The sequence below is a fragment of the Pan paniscus genome, chromosome 14, assembly GCF_029289425.2.
Source record: "Pan paniscus chromosome 14, NHGRI_mPanPan1-v2.0_pri, whole genome shotgun sequence".
In the NCBI taxonomy this organism is placed as follows: domain Eukaryota; kingdom Metazoa; phylum Chordata; class Mammalia; order Primates; family Hominidae; genus Pan; species Pan paniscus.
The window spans coordinates 46,890,201-46,913,960 of NC_073263.2; the positions used below are offsets into that span (position 1 = coordinate 46,890,201).

Consider the following 23,760-nt stretch of genomic DNA (forward strand, 5'->3'; position numbering starts at 1 on the left):
GGAAATATCTACACCACCATCTGTATAAACATGGAAATGTCTACACCGCTACCTCAATAAACATGGAAATATCTACACCGCTATCTGTATAAACATTGAAATATATACACCGCCATCTTTATAAACATGGAAATAGTTATACCGCTAGCTCTATAAACAGGGAAATATCTACACCGCTATCTCTAAAAACATGGAAATATCTACACCGCTATCTCTATAAACATGGAAATATCTACACCGCCATCTCTATAAACATGAAAATATCTACACTACCATCTACATAAACATGGAACTATCTACTCCGCCATCTGTATAAACATGGAAATATCTATACAGCCATCTGTATAAACATGGAAATATCTAAACTGCCATCGGTATTAAGATGCAAATATATACACCGTGCGCAGTATAAACATGGAAATATTTACACCGCTATCTGTATAAACCTGGAAATAACTACACCGCTATCTCTATAAACATGGAAATATATACATCGCCATTTCTATAAACATGGAAATATCTACACCGCCATCTACATAAACAAGGAAATATCTACACCGCCATGTATATAAATGTGGAAATATCTACACCGCCATCTGTGTGAACATGGAAATATCTACACTGCCATCTGCAGAAAGATGGAAATATCTACACCGTGATCTGTATAAACATGGAAATATCTACACCGCTATCTATATAAACGTGAAGATATCTACACCGCTATCTGTATAAACATGGAAATAACTACACCATGATCTGTATTAACATGGAAATATCTGCACCGCTATCTGTATAAACATGGAAATATCTACACCGCTATCTGTATCAACGTGGAAATATTTACACCGCAATCTGTATAAACATGGAAATATCTACACCGGTATATGTATAAACATGGAAATATCTCAACCGCTATCTCTGTAAGCATGGAAATATCTATACAGCCATTTGTAGAAAGATGGAAATACCTACACCGCGATCTGTATAAACATGGAAATATCTACAACGCTATCTGTATAAACATGGAAACATCTACACTGCTATCTGTGTAAACATGGAAATATCTACACCGATATCTGTGTAAAGATGGAAATATCTACAGCGCTATCTGTGTAAACATGGAAATATCTACACCGTTATCTATATAAACGTGGAAATATCTACACCGCTATCTGTATAAACATGGAAATATCTACACCATGATCTGTATAAACGTGGAAATATCTGCACCGCAATCTGTATAAACATGGAAATATCTACACCGCTATCTGTATAAACGTGGAAATATCTACACCGCTATCTGTATAAACATGGAAATATCTACACCGCTATCTGTATAAACGTGGAAATATCTAAACCGCTATCTGTATAAACATGGAAATATCTACACCGGTATGTGTATAAACATGGAAATATCTCAACCGCTATCTCTGTAAACATAGAAATATCTATACCGCCATTAGTAGAAAGATGGAAATACCTACACCGCGATCTGTGTAAACATGGAAACATCTACACCGCTATCTGTGTAAACATGGAAATATCTACACCGATATCTGTGTAAAGATGGAAATATCTACAGCGCTATCTGTGTAAATATGGAAATATCTACACCGCTATCTATATAAACATGGAAATATCTACTCTGCTATCTGTATAAACTTGGAAATATCTACACCGCCATCTGTATAAATATGGAAATATCTGCACTGCCATCTCTATAGACATGAAAATATCTACAACGCCATCTTTATTAACATGGAAATATCTACACCGCCATCTGTATAAACATGGAAATATCTACACCACCATCTGTATAAACATGGGAATATCTACAAAGCCTTCTGTATAAATTGGAAATATCTACACCGCTATCTCTATAAATATGAAAATATCTACACCTCTATGTGTATAAACATGGAAATATCTACACCACTATCTCCATAAACATGGAAATATCTACACCGCTATCTGTATAAATATGGAAATGTCTACACCGCTATCTGTATAAACAGGGAAATATCTGCACTGCTATCTCTATAAACATGGAAATATCTACACCGCTATCTGTGTAAACATGGAAATATCTACAACGCCATCTGTAGGAACATGGAAATATCTACAACGCTATCTCTACAAACATGGAAATACATACATCGCCATTTGTATAAACATGGAAATATCTACACCGCTATCTCTATAAACATGGAAATATCTACACCGTCATCTCTATAAAAATGCAAATATCTACACCGCAATCCGTAAAAACATGGAAATATCTCCTCTGCTATCTGTATAAACATGGATATATCTACACAGCTCTCTGTATGCACATGCTAATGTGTAATCCTCTATCCCTATAATCGTGGAAATATCTACACCTCTATCAGTACAAACATGGAAATATCTACACTGCTGTCGGTAAAACAGGGAAATATCTCCACCGCTATCGCTAGAAACATGAAAATCTCTACACTGCTATCTGTAAAAACATCGAAACATCTACACCACTATCTGTATAAACATGGAAATATCTTCACTGCTGTCTCTATAAACATGGAAATATCTACACCGCTTTCTGTATAAAGATGGAAACATCTACACCGCTATCTCTATGAACATGGAAATATCTACACCGCTGTCTGTATAAACAAGGGAATATCTACAACGATATCTGTATAAACATGGAAATATCTACACCGCTATCTCTATAAACATGGAAATATCTACACCGCTATCTGTATGAACAAGGAAGTATCTACACCGCTATGTCTATAAGCATGGAAATATCTACAGCGCTAACTCTGTAAACATGGAAATATCTACACCGCTATCTGTATAAACAAGGAAATATTTACACCGCTATCTCAATAAACATGGAAATATCTACAGCATTATCTCTATATACATGGAAATATCTACGTCGCTATCTCTATAAATATGGAAATACCTACACCCCCATCTGCAGGAACATGAAAATATCTACACCGCTATCTCTATAAACATGGAAATATCTACACCGACATCTCTATAAACCTGGAAATATCTACACTGCTATCCGTATATACATGGAAATATCTACACTGCAATCTGTATATACATGCAAATATTTACACAGCTATCTCTATAACCGTGGAAATATCTACACCACTATGTGTACAAACATGGAAATATCTATACCACTATCTCTATAAACATGGAAATATCTACACCGCTATCTCTATAAGCATGGAAATCTCTACAGCATTATCTCCATATACATGGAAATATCTACATCGCTATCTCTATAAACATGGAAATATTTACACCCCCATCTGCAGGAATATGAAAATATCTACACCGCTATCTCTATAAACATGGAAATATCTACACGGCTATCCCTAAAAAAATTGGAATATCTACACCGCTATCTGTACAAACCTGGAAATATCTAAAGCGACACCTGCATAAACACGAAAATACCTACACCTCTACCAGTATAAACATGGAAATATCTTCACCGCTATCTGTATAAGCATGGAAATATCTACACCGCCATCTGTATAAACATGGAAATATCTACACTGCCATCTCTACGAACATTGAAATATCTACAGCGCCATCTGTATAAACATGGAAATATCTCAACCACTATCTCTATAAACCTGGAAATATCTACACCACTATCTGTATAAACATGGAAATATCTACACCGCTGTCTGTGTAAACATGGAAATATCTACACCAAAATCTGTATAAACATGGAAATATCTACACCGCTATCTCTATAAACATGGAAACATCTACACCACTATATGTATAAACATGGAAATATCTACAAAGCTCTCTGTATAAACATGTAAATATCTACACCGCTATCTGTATAAACCAAGAAGTATCTACACCGCTATCTCTATAATCATGGAAATATCTACAGCGCTATCTGTATAAATGAGCAAATATCTACACCGCTATCTGTATAAATGAGCAAGTATCTACACCGCTATCTCTATGAACATGGAAATATCTGCAGCGCTATCTCTATATACATGGAAATATCTACGTCGCTATCTCTATAAACATCGAAATATCTACACACCCATCTGTAGGAACATGAAAACATCTACACCACTATCTCTATAAACAAGGAAATCCCTACACACCCATTTGTAGGAACATGAAAACATCTACACCACGATTCTCTATAAACATGGAAATATCTACACCGCCATCTCTATAAACATGGAAATATCTACACTGATATCCGTATAAACAGGGAAATATCTACACCTCTATGTGTATAAACAATGAAATATCTACCCTGCTATCTGTAAAACAGGGAAATATCTACACGCTATTTCTCTAAACCTGAAAATGTCTACACTGCAATCTGTATAAACACGGAAATATCTTCACCGCTATCTGTATAAACATGGGAATATCTACACTGCTGTCTGTAAAACAGGGAAATATCTACACCGCTATCTGTATAAACATGGAAACATCTACAACGCTATTTCTATGAACACGGACATATCTACACCACTATCTGTGTAAACACGGAAATATCTACACCACTATCTGTATAAACATGGAAATATCTACATAGTTTTCTCTATAAACATGGAAATATCTACACCGATATCTGCATAAACATGGGAATATCTACACCGCTATCTGTATAAACATGGAAATATCTAGACCGCTTTCTCTATAAACATGGAAATATCTACACCGCTATCTGTATAAAGATAGAAATATCTACACCGCTATCTGAATAAACATGGAAATATCTATGATGGTGTCTGTATAAACAAGGAAATATCTACAACGCTATCTCTATAAACATGGAAATATCTACACCACAATCCGTATAAACATGGAAAAATCTACACCGCTATCTCTACAAACATGGAAATACCCTCACCGCTATCTGTTTAAAAATGGAAATATCTATACCGGTATCTGTATAAACAAGGAAATATATACACCGATATCTATATAAACATGGAAAGATTTACACCGCTCTCTCTATAAACACGGAAATATTTACACTGCTATCTCTAGAAACATGGAAATATCTACACCACCATGTGTAGGAACATGTAAATATCTACAATGCTATTTCTATAAACATGGTAATATGTACACAACTATTTGTATAAACATGGAAATATCTACACCGCTATCTGTATAAACATGGAAATATCTACACCGCCATGTCTATAAAGAAGGAAATAACTACACTACTATCCGTATAAACACGGAAATATCTACACCACTATCTCTATAAACTTGGGAATATCTACACCGCTATCTTTATAAACATGGAAATATCTACACCGCTATCTCTATAAACATGGAAATATCTACACCAACATGTGTATAAACATGGAAATATCTACACCGCTATCTCTATAAACATGGAAATATCTACACCGCTATCTGTATAAACATGGAAATGTCTACACCGCTATCTGTATAACCAAGGTAATATCTAAACTGCTATCTCTATAAAAATGGAAATATCTACACCGCTATCTGTACAAACATGGAAATATAAACACAGCCATCTGTAGGAACATGGAAATATCTACAACGCAATCTGTACAAACTTGGAAATATCTACATCGCCATTTGTATAAACATAGAAATGTCTACACCGCTATCTGTATAAACATGGAAACATGTACACCGCTCTCTCTATGCACATGGAAATATCTACACATCTATCTCTATAAACATGGAAATATCTTCACCTCTATCTGTATAAACATGGAAATATCTACACTGCTGTCTGTAAAACAGGGAAATATCTACACCGCTATCTATATAAAAATGGAAATATCTACACCGCTATCTGTATAAACAAGGAAGTATCTACTCTGCTATCTGTATGAACATGGAAATACATGCACCGCTATCTGTATAAACATGGAAATATCTACACTGCCATCTGTATAAACATGGAATTACCTACACCGCCATCTGTAGAAACATGGAATTACCTACATCTCCATCTGTGTAAACATGGAAATATCTACACCGCTATCTGTATAAACATGCAAATGTCTACACCGCTATCTGTATAAAGAAGGAAATATCTGCACTGCTATCTCTATAAACATGGAAATATCTACACCGCTATCTGTATAAACATGGAAATATCTACACCGTCATGTGTAGGAACATGGAAATAACTACAACGCTATCTCTACAAACATGGAAATATCTACATCACCATTTGTATAAACATGGAAATGTCTACACCGCTATCTGTATAAACATGGAAATATCTACACCGCTCTCTGTATGCACATGGAAATATCTACACATCTATCTCTCTAAACATGGAAATATCTACACCGCTATCTCTGTAAACATGGAAATATCTACACTGATATCCGTATAAACAGGGAAATACCTTCACATCTATGTGTATACACATGGAAATATCTACACTGCTATCTGTAAAACAGGGAAATATCTACACCGCTATCTCTCTAAACATGAAGATGTCTACACTGCAATCTGTATGATGATGGAAATATCTTCACCGCTATCTCTTTGAACATGGAAATATCTACAGCGCTATCTGTATAAACATGGACACATCTACACCGCTATTTCTATGAACACGGACATATCTACACCGCTATCTGTGTAAACATGGAAATAACTACACCACTATCTGTATAAACATGGAAATATCTACATAGTTTTCTCTATAAACATGGAAACATCAACAGCGCTATCTGTGTAAATATGGAAGTATCTACACCGCTATCTCTATAAACATGGCAATATCTACACCGCTATCTGTATAAACATGGGAATATCTACACCGCTATATGTATAAACATGGAAATATCTAGACGGCTATCTCTATAAACATGGAAATATCTAGACCGCTATCTGTATAAAGATAGAAATATCTACACCGCTATCTGAATAAACATGGAAATATCTATGATGCTATCTGTATAAACAAGGAAATATCTACAATGCTATCTCAATAAACATGGAAATATCTACACCGCTATCCGTGTAAACATGGAAATATATATACAGCTATCTCTACAAACATGGAAATACCCTCACCGCTATCTGTTTAAAAATGGAAATATCTATACCGGTATCTGTATAAACAAGGAAATATATACACCGATATCTATATAAACATGGAAAGATTTACACCGCTCTCTCTATAAACACGGAAATATTTACACTGCTATCTCTAGAAACATGGAAATATCTACACCACCATGTGTAGGAACATATAAATATCTACAATGCTATTTCTATAAACATGGTAATATGTACACAACTATTTGTATAAACATGGAAATATCTACACCGCTATCTGTATAAACATGGAAATATCTACACTGCCATGTCTATAAAGAAGGAAATAACTACACTACTATCCGTATAAACACGGAAATATCTACACCACTATCTCTATAAACTTGGGAATATCTACACCGCTATCTTTATAAACATGGAAATATCTACACCGCTATCTCTATAAACATGGAAATATCTACACCAACATGTGTATAAACATGGAAATATCTACACCGCTATCTCTATAAACATGGAAATATCTACACCGCTATCTGTATAAACATGGAAATGTCTACACCGCTATCTGTATAACCAAGGTAATATCTAAACTGCTATCTCTATAAAAATGGAAATATCTACACCGCTATCTGTACAAACATGGAAATATAAACACAGCCATCTGTAGGAACATGGAAATATCTACAACGCAATCTGTACAAACTTGGAAATATCTACATCGCCATTTGTATAAACATAGAAATGTCTACACCGCTATCTGTATAAACATGGAAACATGTACACCGCTCTCTCTATGCACATGGAAATATCTACACATCTATCTCTATAAACATGGAAATATCTTCACCTCTATCTGTATAAACATGGAAATATCTACACTGCTGTCTGTAAAACAGGGAAATATCTACACCGCTATCTATATAAAAATGGAAATATCTACACCGCTATCTGTATAAACAAGGAAGTATCTACTCTGCTATCTGTATGAACATGGAAATACATACACCGCTATCTGTATAAACATGGAAATATCTACACTGCCATCTGTATAAACATGGAATTACCTACACCGCCATCTGTATAAACATGGAATTACCTACATCTCCATCTGTGTAAACATGGAAATATCTACACCGCTATCTGTATAAACATGCAAATGTCTACACCGCTATCTGTATAAAGAAGGAAATATCTGCACTGCTATCTCTATAAACATGGAAATATCTACACCGCTATCTGTATAAACATGGAAATATCTACACCGTCATGTGTAGGAACATGGAAATACCTACAACGCTATCTCTACAAACATGGAAATATCTACATCACCATCTGTATAAACATGGAAATGTCTACACCGCTATCTGTATAAACATGGAAATATCTACACCGCTCTCTGTATGCACATGGAAATATCTACACATCTATCTCTCTAAACATGGAAATATCTACACCGCTATCTCTGTAAACATGGAAATATCTACACTGATATCCGTATAAACAGGGAAATACCTTCACATCTATGTGTATACACATGGAAATATCTACACTGCTATCTGTAAAACAGGGAAATATCTACACCGCTATCTCTCTAAACATGAAGATGTCTACACTGCAATCTGTATGATGATGGAAATATCTTCACCGCTATCTCTTTGAACATGGAAATATCTACAGCGCTATCTGTATAAACATGGACACATCTACACCGCTATTTCTATGAACACGGACATATCTACACCGCTATCTGTGTAAACATGGAAATAACTACACCACTATCTGTATAAACATGGAAATATCTACATAGTTTTCTCTATAAACATGGAAACATCAACAGCGCTATCTGTGTAAATATGGAAGTATCTACACCGCTATCTCTATAAACATGGCAATATCTACACCGCTATCTGTATAAACATGGGAATATCTACACCGCTATATGTATAAACATGGAAATATCTAGACGGCTATCTCTATAAACATGGAAATATCTAGACCGCTATCTGTATAAAGATAGAAATATCTACACTGCTATCTGAATAAACATGGAAATATCTATGATGCTATCTGTATAAACAAGGAAATATCTACAATGCTATCTCAATAAACATGGAAATATCTACACCGCTATCCGTGTAAACATGGAAATATATATACAGCTATCTCTACAAACATGGAAATACCCTCACCGCTATCTGTTTAAAAATGGAAATATCTATACCGGTATCTGTATAAACAAGGAAATATATACACCGATATCTATATAAACATGGAAAGATTTACACCGCTCTCTCTATAAACACGGAAATATTTACACTGCTATCTCTAGAAACATGGAAATATCTACACCACCATGTGTAGGAACATGTAAATATCTACAATGCTATTTCTATAAACATGGTAATATGTACACAACTATTTGTATAAACATGGAAATATCTACACCGCTATCTGTATAAACATGGAAATATCTACACTGCCATGTCTATAAAGAAGGAAATAACTACACTACTATCCGTATAAACACGGAAATATCTACACCACTATCTCTATAAACTTGGGAATATCTACACCGCTATCTTTATAAACATGGAAATATCTACACCGCTATCTCTATAAACATGGAAATATCTACACCAACATGTGTATAAACATGGAAATATCTACACCGCTATCTCTATAAACATGGAAATATCTACACCGCTATCTGTATAAACATGGAAATGTCTACACCGCTATCTGTATAACCAAGGTAATATCTAAACTGCTATCTCTATAAAAATGGAAATATCTACACCGCTATCTGTACAAACATGGAAATATAAACACAGCCATCTGTAGGAACATGGAAATATCTACAACGCAATCTGTACAAACTTGGAAATATCTACATCGCCATTTGTATAAACATAGAAATGTCTACACCGCTATCTGTATAAACATGGAAACATGTACACCGTTCTCTCTATGCACATGGAAATATCTACACATCTATCTCTATAAACATGGAAATATCTTCACCTCTATCTGTATAAACCTGGAAATATCTACACTGCTGTCTGTAAAACAGGGAAATATCTACACCGCTATCTCTATAAACATGGAAATATCTACACCGCTATGTGTATAAACAAGGAAGTATCTACACTGCTATCTGTATAAACATGGAAATACCTACACCGCTATGTGTACTAACATGGAAATATCTACACCGCTATCTGTATAAACATGGAAATATCTACACTGCCATCTGTTTAAACATGGAATTATCTACTCCGCCATCTGTGTAAACATGGAAATATCTACACCGATATCTGTATAAACATGGAAATATCTACACCGCCTTCTCTATAAACATGGAAATATCTTCACCGCTATGTCTATAAACATGGAAATATTTACACCACCATCTCTATAAACATGGAAATATCTACACCGCCATCAGTATAAACATGGAAATGTTTACACCGCTACCTCTATAAACATGGAAATATCTACACCGCTATCTGTATAAACATGGAAACATAAACACCGCCATCTCTATAAACATGGAAATATCTGCACTGCCATCTACATAAACAGGGAAATATCTACACCGCCATCTATATAAACATGGAAATATCTACACCACCATCTGTATAAACATGGAAATATCTACTCCGCCATCTGTATAAACATTGAAATCTCTACACCGCTATTTCTACAAACTTGGAAATATCTACACCGCCATCTCTACAAACATGGAAATATCTACATCGCCATCTCTGTAAACATGGCAATAACTACACCGCCATCTCTATAAACATGGAAATATCTACACCGCCATCTCTATAGAGATTGAAATATCTACACCGCTCCCTCTCTAAAGATGGAAATATCTACACCGCTATCTGTATAAACATGGAAATAACTACAATGCAATCTGTATAAACAAGGAAATATCTACACCGCTGTCTCTATGAACATGGAAATATTGACAGTGCTATCTCTATAAACATGGAAATATCTACACCGCTATCTGAATAAACATGGAAATATCTACACTGCTACGACTGTAAACTTGGAAATAGCTTCACTGTTATCTGTGTAAAGTTGGAAGCATCTACACTGCTATTTTGATAGACATGGAAATATTTACACCGCTGTCTGCATAAACATGGAAATATCTACACCTCTATCTCTATAAACATGGAAATATCTACACCGCCTTCTCTATAAACATGGAAATAACTACAATGCTCCGTCAATAAACATGGAAATATCTACACAGCCATCTCTATAATCATGGAAATATCTACACCGCTATCTGTACAAACATGGAAATATCTACACCGCTACCTCTATAAACTTGGATATAACTACACCGCTATCTGTACACACATGGAAATATCTACACAGCCATTTGTATAAACATGGAAATAACTACACCGCTGGCTCTATAAACAGGGAAATAACTACACCGCTATTTCTATAAACATGGAAATATCTACATCTCTATCTCAATAAATAGGGGAATAACTACACCGCTATCTCTATAAACATGGAAGTATCTACATCTCTATCTCTATAAACATGGAAATATCTACACTGCCATCTCTATAAACATGAAAATGTCTACTCTGCCATCTCCATAAACATGGAAGTATCTACTCCGCCATCTGTATAAACATGGAAATATCTACACCGCCATCTGTATAAACATGGAATTATCTAAGCTGCCATCTGTATAAACATGTAAATATCTACACAGCCCGCTGTATAAACATGGAAATATCTACACCGCTATCTGTATCAACATGGAAATACCAACACTGCTATCTGTATAAACATGGAATATCTACACCGCTATCTGTATAAACATGGAAATATCTACACCGCCATCTCTATAAACATGGAAATATATACACCGCCATCTCTATAAACGTGGAAATATCTACACCGCCATCTACATAAACAAGGAAATATCTACACCGCCGTCTATATAAATATGGAAATATCTACACCGCCATCTGTATGAACATGGAAATATCTACACTGCCATCTGCAGAATGATGGAAATATCTACACCGTGATCTGTATAAACATGGAAATATCTTCACCGCTATCTGTATAAACCTGGAATTATCTACAACTCTATCTGTATAAACATGGAAATATCTACACCGTGATCTGTATAAACATGGAAATATCTGCACCGCTATCTGTATAAACATGGAAATATCTACACCGCTATCCGTATAAACATGGAAATATCTACACCGCTATCTGTATAAACATGGAAATATCTACACCGGTATATGTATAAACATGGAAATATATCAACCGCTATCTCGGTAAACATGGAAATAACTATACCGCCATCTGTAGAAAGATGGAAATACCTACACCGCGATCTGTATAAACATGGAAATATCTACAACGCTATCTGTATAAACATGGAAACATCTACACCGCTATCTGTGTAAACATGGAAATATCTACACCGCTCTCTGCATAAAGATGGGAATAACTACACCGCTATCTGTGTAAACATGGTAATATCTACACCGCTATCTATATAAACGTGGAAATATCCACTCCGGTATCTGTATAAACTTTGAAATACCTACACCACCATCTGTATAAACATGGAAATATCTTCACCGCCATTTCTATAGACATGGAAATATCTACACCGCCATCTCTATTAACATGGAAATATCTACACAGCCATCTGTATAAACATGGAAATATCTACACCGACATCTGTATAAACATGGGAATATCTACACCGCCTTCTGTATAAACTTGGAAATATCTACACCGCTATCTGTATAAACATGGAAATATCTCCACCACGATCTGTATAAACATGGAAATATCTACACCGCGATCTATATAAACATGGAGATATCTACACCGTGATCTGTATAAACATGGAAATATCTACACCGCTATCTGTATAAACATGGAAATATCTACACCGCTATCTGAGTAAATATGAAAATATCTACACCACTATCTCTATAAACATGGAAATATCTACACCGCTATCTCTATAAACATGGAAATATCTACACCGCTATCTCTATAAACATGGAAATATCTACACGGCCATCTTTAAAAACATGGAAATGTGTACACACTCATCTGTATAATCATGGAAATATCTACAACACCATGTGTATGAACATGGAAGTATCTACACTGCCAGAAGCTCAAGAGCAGCCTGGGAAATACAGCAAGACCTCATCTCTACAAAAAAATTAGAAAAATTAGCTGGCCATGGTGGCGTGCACCTGTAGTCCCAGCTTCTTGGGAGGCTGAGGTGGGAGGATCCACGGAGCCCAGAAGTTTAAGGCTGCAGTGAGCTTGGATAACGTCTGCACTCCATCCTGGATGACAGAACAAGGACCTGTTTCAAAAAAGAAAAAAGAAAAAAACCCTAAAAACTGGATGTAGTTTGCTAATAACTAAACAGCAAATTAATTGTAACATGCTTACATATCAACGATGTCTTTCTTCTTTGATCATAAACCTGCTCACTAAGAAGCTGCTGAAGTCCATGGTAGTGACAGGTACATGTCTGCATCCTTGTCCTGACCTGCATCTTCTTTGATTGTCCCCATCTGTGTCTCCGACTGGCACTGCCGAACCAGCTTACTACCTGATCAATGTTGTACTGAACCGGACTGCTAACTGATCAATGTTGTTGAGTTCACTGCACAAAGCTGTTCTTACAAGGTAGATTTCTGCCTGGAATAGTCATACTTACACTGTTTATATTCCTTACTCCTGACCCATCCAACGCAGCACAATTTCTATTTATTGCCATAAAAACATAGGTCATTTGGAAACACCTCCTTCATTTCTATGGAATGTTCAAACATTTCTGACATTTTGGACTCTATTCTAGCCTCTTGTTAAATATATCCAGAAAAGAGACAAAGCTTTATGGGGGGGCTATATGCACACATATGCTATAGAATAAGCTATCTAAATGTTTAAAAATACTTTCCATCTGGCACCGCACCTTAATAGGTAGACAGAAATTAAGTATGTGTATATCTGTCTGTATAGATACGTATAAATATATATCCCCAAAACAAAATCTCATTCTCTTACTTATACATAGGTAGAATATAGGTGAATATACATATACATTTATAGGTAGAACAAAAAAACCCCTCAGCCTCTTTAGGGCCATGTGTTTTCTCTGAGTAATTGTCACAATTAATTACAATACATGTGTATGCCTTTTTAGATAAATTCCATCAGACCAGTTTCTGTCTGGTTGGAAAATAATAACTGCCTATTTGCTACGTGCCCCTGCCCCCATACTATGTTCCAGTGAACTAAAGACCTCTGGCAATCATAGATTTACAACTCAGCAAGATTAAACAATTTATTGTTATTTATGACATCCAAGCTGGATCTTCTGTATTGTATTCCACATTAGCATCTATCACTTTACATTTGGGAGATCCTGTCCAAAAAATGATTATGCCTCCTAACCAAACATTCAGCAGGGCTGCAGGAACAGGCCCCCTGAACAAACATCCTGCCAAAGTACCTTAAAGCACCGTGAGCTCCCACAGCTGTGCATTTTCAGATGACTCAGCAGATTAGCGTGGAGTCTCTTAGCCTCTGCTTGGTCTGCTCCTTTCAGTGATCTCTCACATGGCCCAGTCCATTCGGTTTGAAAATCCTCATGAAATGAGCAGATTATGATCTGGCTTCAGTAGAGGGCCATGGGGTGGGCATGGAGGGGAGAGGGTTTGCTTTTAACACAGCCTGAGCCTCAGAAAGGTTTCAGATGGAAAAGCATGGCACTGACTCAGCTCATGCTTAACAGGAAATAATGCACAGACCACACCAAAAAAGCCCTTTATGTTGTGTGAAAGTCTATGCCGGAGCAGCTGCTGCCACCTCATGTACTGTGATAGAGTGTGCATGTGTGTGTTTGTGTGTGCGTGAGTGTGAGTATGCACACAAATGTGTGCTGCGATGGGGAGGAGATCACACCTTCCACAGTCGCCACCTCAGCCTTAGCTAGCAGCATGGAGAAATGCCAAAAGTCAAGAGGAAGCTGCACCAAAGCAACTGTGATCACCGCATCAGCAGGCGCTTTCTGGTTAGTAAAGCTACTGGGACTGAAAAACACACACGATCTCGTCCTTCTTTTATTTTAATCAGAGCAAACTATTTTTATAATAATTGTGTTATATGAATAAACAATTCATAATGCTGTAACCCATTATCACATTCAATCCTCCCAACAACCCTAGAAGATATGTAGACCAGTATTATTACTTTCCCTATTTTTATAAATGAGGAAATAAACCCCAGGAGGCTAGGCGACTTCCCCACGGTCATAGAAGTTGCAAACAGTAATATCATGATTCAAATCCAAAGCTTTTCCTTTTGTCTTTATCATTTTAATTTTGAAGGTAATGCATATGCATGTATGATCTTTTAAATCCAGAGATGTATATGGAATAGATAGGAAAAGGGACTCTCCTTCCCCATTATACACCCCCTCCACCCAAGCTATATACACTGTTGACTAGAGTATGTCCTTTCAATCCTATTGTCTATGCCTACATTATATACAGAAAAGCAGGATTACGTTACACACAATATTCCAGTCATTGCTGTTTTTCACCAACAAGCTATCATTCACATCTTTTTCATACTACATATAAATTTATATCCTTTATTTTAGTGGTGTATATTGTGCAGTCGTGTCATAAATTATGTACCTGTTCTCTGTTGAACATATCGATTTTTTCTGAGTTTTTCCTTAGCAAAATGCTGCAGTGAGTACCCTTGTACACAGATGTTTGTACATTTGTTCTAGAAAAATCTACAGTAAAGATTCTTAGATTAAGAGATTCCCAGGTTATTAGAAAACTACTCTATTAATTTAGATATATACTTCCAAATTGCCTGACCAAAAAGTTATGTCAATTTAACTTCTATGCACAGTATACAAACATGACAATTTTCCATCACCTACACCAACTCTGGGTAATTTCATCTTTTTTACAAGTTGATGGATTGTTTTAATTTATATTTCTCTGGTTATTAATAAGGTTGGCCACCTGTTCATGTGTTATTATTGATGATATTTGTATTGAATTGTTTGAATTTTCTTGATTTCAAAAAACGTTTTACATGTCATAGATATTAAATATTTGTTGTAAAACTCTCCTTCCAGTATTTTGTATGTGTTTGGTCAAGTAGAATAAACTCTCGTCCTCTGATTTCAGATTCCTTTCTCTTTCCATTAGAAATCCCTAAATGTAAAACTACATATTGATAGCTAAAAACCAGGACGTTTACTAGAGAAAAAGAATACAAAGGCAATAATTAAATATTATATTTATACAAAATACCTACTAGTACAAACTTAAAAAGAGAAAGTAAAAGTCAAATGCTTCTACGACTTCAGACTAAGAAAAAGAACTTTTGAGGTTGAATGTTCCTGAAATTTTTCTTTTCATACAACTACGGTCATGACTTCAAAAGTTGATGTGACTAAAAATGTAAGATATGAAAGATATTTGAAGACTCAGAGAAGGTGGATTTTCATTTTAACAAGTCACATATATATTCTAGATATCCTCTTAATTGTAACTAAGAGAGTCAAATCAGATGAAAGAATCTAAAAATTTCCCTTTGACTGTGTTAAGTAGAAGTAGTAGAGGCATATTGGCCAAATCTTGAGTGTTTGCAAATTGACTCTTAAGGCTATAGGCTGGCACAGGTCATTGAAGCCCTAGCTTTTTATCTTTAATTTTAAAATCCCCAAACAATGTATACTAATTTTTCTTGTCCATTATTTCCAAATAATCTTGTTTAAATGTTATTACAGTGCTTGCTCATGTTACTGTTGTCTAACAGAAGGGTATCCGGGGCCTTAAAACTGAGAGGGTTAGGATTAATGATTCCAATACCTATGCTTGGACATCTCCAAAAGTGGGTTCCAACTTCTTGTCCTCAAGTCTGTATAGAAACTAGCAAACTTCCAGAGTTCACAAAAGGCTCAAAGAGAACAGATGTTTTATAGAAAATTCTTAGAGCAAGTTTCACGCATAATGTTGCTGATGCCTGTCTGCCTTTTCAATAAACATCACTATGCTTTATCACAAGATTTAATAAAGCAGCTTAGTTAAAAATGCCATCTGGGTCTCTGGACACATTAAACAAAGCTTAAAATAACCACCCCAGCAACTGGGAGGACCCAGCTGTTCTCATAATCTGTCCCACTCCTTTTACTTCCCCAGAAAAAGAGTGAATGAAGACCACAGACTAAAAGCATCCAGAAGGAACTGACACAAACAGGGAGATAGATGGAGCCAAGGGCTCCTGTAAGTTTGCTATTGCTCACATAATAGATTTGCTAATTCCACAACCTGCGGATGGTGATTAAGAACGGGAAGCAGAAAGAGGGAAGAGAGAATCATAGAAGGGCTCATTCAAGTTTTCTAATGTATCACAAACCTGTCCTCCCTAATGTCTGGATCATAGCAGCCCATTCCATTCACCTATTCTGTAGTGGACTCCAATAGAAAATACAAAGCCATCACCACCCAGTTCTTTCTCCCTTCTAGAGATGAGCTATTAGCCACCCAATCCCAGATTCTCAGATCCATTCCAGGAAAGAAGCCCTAGGTATTGAAGCACAGCTTTCCCTCCCTCCCTTCTTTCTTCCACGCCAAGATTTGTTACCCAGATAGTTCTAGTAAATGCAAAACCAAGTATATTCTCATTCTTTAGAGCAACCAGCTTTTCATGGCCAACTGGAATCAAATACAACCTGCACAAACATCTATCTGGAGGACACTCCCAAGGCTCCTACTGAGCCAGCCTTCTGCATACCACTGCATTTCAGCTTCCTAGTTCACAAGACACTGAGACATTCTTGAATTCTGCAAGGTGCACTGTGTGTTAATATCTTTGCTGCTCATCATGTGGCCAATAAAGGGCATGACTAGTCAACAAATAAATTTTCTCTTGGCTAAAACTTGCAACAAAACTGTAAGCTGTTTACCAAGGGGCCCACTACAGGTTATATTCAATATATACAGTCAAATCATAACTATCTGAGATATATTCAGTTGACCATACACCTTTATATTTCAGTAACAAGGTCTTTACATTTCCCAGTGCTATCGATGTTACAAAGTGCTTCCATATGCAGTGCTTCATCTGGTTTCCAGGATAATTAAATGATCCTGTCATACCTGATTTTTAGATGAGGAAACAAGTGGTTTCTGGGTATTTCAAGAGGCTAACGCATCTGCCCTCCAACTTGTATGTGAAAACCAAAATCAAAATTCCAAGGCCCCTCAACCATCTGAATGGACTTTGATTCTTTTGGTCAATATATGGCAGAGCTAGGAAAAGAAGGTGAGTCTTCCAGCTGCTGATACAGGGTTTTTTATGCCATACTCCATTACCTCCAAGGCTAAAGTCAAAAGAGGGTGTGGTTATCACATGAAAAATCTGGTTTGGATTTCCCAAATGTGTATGTAGTATTTGGTGATTTATCTTAATTTAACCTACAGTTCTTTTGGGTTGTAACAGTCTGACTCCATTTTTGAAAACAAAACAAAATCGATTTTAAATGCTGAATTATAGATCTTTGCTGTCCAGTATGGTAGCTACTAACCACTTATGGTTATTTGCATTTCTATTTTAATTAATTAAAATTCAGTAAAATGCAAAATTCAGTTCTTCAGTTGCTCTAGCCACATTTCAAGTGTTACAGTAGTCACATATGGCTAGTGGCTGGGACAATGCAGATTATAGAACAGTTCCATCATCAAAGAAACTTCTATTGAACAGTGCTATTATATAATGTCATCTCCAGAGAAAGAAGACTTTAGAAAAAGTCAGAAAAGGCCGGGCGCAGTGGCTCACACGTGTAATCCCAGCACTTTGGGAGGCCAAGGCAGGCAGATCCCTTGAGGTCAGGAGTTCAAGACCAGCCTGGCCGACATGGTGAAACCCCATCTCTAGTAAAAATACAAAAAATTAGCTAGGCGTGGTGGTGCATGCCTGTAACCCCAGCTACTCAGGAGGCTGAGTTGGGAGAATCACTGGAACCCAGGAGGCAGAAGTTGTAGTGAGCCAAGATTGTGCCACTGCACTCTAGCCTGGGTGACAGAGCAAGACTCCATCTCAAAAAAAAAAAAAGAAAAAGAAAAAGAGAAAGTCAGAAAGATCTTGAGGCAGGCATAGTGCTGTCATCTGTCCAATATTGAAGATGATTTAAGAATAAGAAAGAAGAAGAGAACAAAGAAGAGAAAAAGAAGTTGCCTTAGGTGTACCTACCCAGAAAAGGACAAAGGCATTCTTGTAGTCATTGTGTTGTATTTTAGCTCTTAAACTTTTTAAGAGATTAGAATAATTTGACACATAGAAGATCTAAACCACTGAAGAGGCTCTGAAGCAGATAAAAGTAGAAAGAAAATAAAAAACTAATTAGTTACAAACTAAGCTTAACCACAATTCGTTTAAACGATACTATTTACTCTTCACATGACTGGTTTTTCTTTTGCTTTATAGTATAACATAGTTTATATCTTTAAAGGGGAACTAAAATATTTCTGGGAATTTTTAAAAGTAAGTTCACACAGCCACATAAAAACTACAGAAACAGATAAAACCTATCTTCTCATTTATTCCCTAATCCATTCAAATTAAATATAAAAATCCAAGCAGCCACAGTGATATTCAAAAAAGCAAAAGTGAGACAAAACAAAATTCATTTGTCACCTGTGGAGGTAGTTAGATCACCTAATCTTCACTCCAAACACCAGTAATTTTTAAAAGACAGAAATAAACATATGTTCTGCCTTCCCGGAAGGAACTATGTTTCAGGGTAGCCAAATAACCCAGTTGTGAAGAAAATGGTCTGCTTATAGAAAAATGCCAGCTAAAGCATGTAGATAGAATTAGAGAATTAGAAATTCACCATTTTGAAACCCCTAATGAAATAATCAACTCAAGCAAGGATCATTAATAAATGCTAAAACAATCAAGTAACTATTGATACAGAATATAACTGAATATACACATGGTACAAAGTTCACGTCACAGACTACTGGCTTGACCCAAGGGGCAATATAGCAGAGGAGATAGGCAGTGATCACCCTAACCTTGCGATCATCTCACCATCACTAATGATGGGATGTGAATACACATTATTGCCTATGAAATAGTCTTTAAAAAAAGAAGTTGAACCTGAATCTAACTAAACCTTGCAATGGGCTGAACGTGTATGTCTTCCCAAAATTAATATGTTGACATCCTAACCCCAAAGGTGCTGGTATTAAAAGGTGGGGCCTTTAGGGGGTCATTAGATCATAAGGACAGAGGCTTCATGATTGGAATTAGTGCCCTTATAAAAGAGGCCCCAGAGAGCTAGCTAGTCTCTCCCACTATGTGAGGGCCCAGCAAGAAGGCCAATCTATGAACCAGAAAGTTGGTCCTAACCAGATATCAAAACCACATGCTCCTTGATCTTAAACTTGCTAGCCTCTAGGACTGTGAGAAATAAATTTCTGTTCTTTATAAGTCATCCAGTTTTTGGTATTTTGTTATAGCAGGCCTAAAAGCCTTTAGAACTAACTTCCAGTTAACCAGGAAAAAACAGAGTGAAAAGTTAATGACACCATAAAAAGCAACCAGAAAATTCCAGAAGGGGAAATATTCTACAGGACAACTGACTAGTTTTTCAACAAGTCAATTTCACTAAATAAATACATAAACAAAGAGTATGGGTATTTTCCAGGTTAAAAAAGTCTTGAGCTAAATAATCAAATGCAATGTGTGTCCCTTGATTAGAAGAAACTAATTTGAACAAACCAGCCACAAAAGATATTTCAGGGAGACCAAGCTGGAAGGATCACTTGAGGCCAGGAGTTTGAGACCAGCCTGGGCAACGTAGTAAGACCTCCATCTCTACAAAAACAATAAATTAGCGGGGCATGGTGGTGTGCACCTATAGTCCTAGCTACTCAGGAAGCTGAGGCAGGAAGATCACTTGAGCCCAGGAGTTTGAGGCTGCAATGAGCTATGATTGTTTCACTGCACTTCAGGCTGTGTGAAAGAGCAAGACTTTCTCTCAAAAAATAAAAGGACATTTCATAATAATTGAGGAAATCTGAATGTGGACTGGGTAACAAATGATATAAAAAAGCCATTTTTTATTTTGTTTGAAAAGATGATTTTGTAACTATACAGGAAAATGTTCTTATTTTTTTTAGAAATCTGTACTAAAGAATTTAGGGGTAAAATATCATTTTCTTTAATATACTTTCAAACACAAGCAAAAAATAGTCATGACACAAATATAGCAAAATGTTTACAATCTATGTTCTATGCTTGCCTGTGAGTGCCATTAATCTCATCTCTCTGCTTTTCTTAAAGTTTGAAAATTTCAAAGTTTTATAATAAATTTTTTACATCCCATAATTTTATAATAATTTTTTTAAAGTTTGAAGCAAATCAACAACTATAGCTTCAAAAGTATCCTGACCCACAATAAACATTGAACAGGGTATATTTCTCCCATTTCCTAAAAAGTTGGCCCAGGAAGGAGTATGAGAGCTGCCATAGCTCTCCCAAGGCTCATTATTCTCCATCACTCCATGGGAAATCCCAAAATAAATTTTTTAAAAAGTTGTTTAAATTTATAATGTTTTTGATTCTATAATAATTTTATAATAAAATAATTGTAAAATGTTTTTGATTTTATATTTTAATTTATAAAAATTTTTATACATGTTTATGTTTGAAATGTCTATTTCAAACTTTATGAGATATTAAAATATAAGTAATATAGTTCACCATTTTAGAAATGCCATGCTTTTCTTCTCCAGCAATTACATAATCAAAGAGTAACTGTAGTTTATCCTAGAACATTGCTTTGTAGGCTGGGCATGGTGATTCATGACACTTTAGGAGTCCAAGGCAGACAGATCTCTTGAGATCAGGAGTTTGAGACTAGACTGGGCAACACAGAGAAACCCTATGAGTAGTAAAAACACAAAAATCAGCTGTGCGTAGTGGCGTGCACCTATAGCCCCAGCTACTCAGGAGACTGAGGTGGGAAGATCACCTGAATCTGGGGAGGTCAAGGCTACAGTGAGCCAAGACTGTACCATTGCACTCCAGCCTGGGCAACAAAGTGAGACCGTGTCTCAAAAAAAATGAAATTTAATTTAAAAAAAGAAAATTGCTTTGTAAAATTAACTTTTTCAATCAAAACCAAGATTTTTCAGATATAGAGAATGCAGCCCACTGGTCAGATTTGTCAGTTCAAAGAGAAAAAATTCTAGTTTCCTATTTTTCTAGCCTGCTTATGATTATCCAATAGGATATCAAAAAAGACCAAAGCCTTTGGGATCCATGTTCAGTATTCCTGAGTCTAACTCAGGATGCCAAATCAGGAGACAAGCACATTCTCATCAATTTTCAATCATTCGAGACCAATTTTGCTTATAATTATCCAGTTCTTTTAGACCACCTTTCTCCTGAAGCCAGCCTTATGGTTATTCACTTCACTCTAGCATAAGCCCCCAAGAAGGTGAACAAAATGAGGAAACGATTGGTTAAAGTTGGCCTTTGAAATTCTGAAACATGTCCACCATTCCCTTCACCCATGCCCGCCCCTCTTAGAAGTAGTACTTTCAGATTATTTAAGAGTCGATGCTTCTATGTGGATTTTGTCATCTGTCCTTTATAACAGCTAGTAGGTTTAATTTGACTCTATTTTAAGCATATATTGACCTATGCTAATTATCTGTTAAAATAAATTCCACTCTTAGAGTTAATAAAGTGTGTTTGTCATGGAAGACCCATTGAAGTAAGAAGCTGAGGAGCCCTTATGGTAAAGTGGGACAAGAAATAATAAGACATAATAATTTTCCCATGCAAATCAACAACCGTAGCTTCAAAAATATCCTGACCCACAACAAGTATTGGACAGGCCATGTTTCTCTCACTCCCTAAAAAATTGGCTCGGGAAGGAGTATGAGAGCTCCCATAGCTCTCCCAAGGCTCATTATTCTCCATCACTCCACAGGAACAGCCTGTCAGAGAAGAGTGAAAGACCATTTGTCAACCTCTCTTCAACTCCCTGATTCTAGCCAAACTTCATCAATCTCAAGTGAGGAGCCAGAGAGAAATCAAACCCCATATATCCAGCATCATTGTCTACGGGAGTCAAAAATCACAATTCCACTACCCACCCCAACACCACTGGCCCTGTTTCTCCCAATTGCTTTTTATTGTTTTTTAAAAAATCCTCTTTCCCCATCCCTGCAACACCGAGAAGGAGGAATTATAGTAGATAAATATGAAGCATGGAGATCCTTTAAAAATGTTTTTAATAATAAATGAGAAAATGAAAAGGAGAGGGTTGGGAAGGAAGGAGGGAATTCAAATGCCAGGGAATTGTTCAGTTTCGCCTTTAAAGATGTTAACACTCATTTATACATCTGCAAGACACTCCCCTTAAAGAAAAGTTCTATGAGTGTGGGTCTGGTTGCATGAATAAGGATAAAATTACTTTTTTAGACGATGTTTCCCACATATCATTCAGAGACCCCTGAAGTTAGGTATCCCTCTTGTAGATGTCCTTGAGATGCTGCTGGACCTGGGAAAGAGGAAACTGGGATACGGGTCTATGCCAAAAGGTGC

At 36.2% G+C, this 23,760-nt stretch overlaps 1 long non-coding RNA gene across 1 annotated transcript in view; it reads right to left on the minus strand.

Annotated features, from left to right (window-relative positions):
* The window catches only part of LOC134728864 (uncharacterized), a 144,165-nt gene extending 130,297 nt beyond the window's left edge, over positions 1-13,868 (minus strand). The window contains exon 1 of the long non-coding RNA XR_010109735.1: positions 13,344-13,868. This is a non-coding gene — a long non-coding RNA (uncharacterized LOC134728864). The remainder of the gene's footprint in view (positions 1-13,343) is intronic.
* Between the last annotated feature and the right edge of the window lie 9,892 nt (positions 13,869-23,760).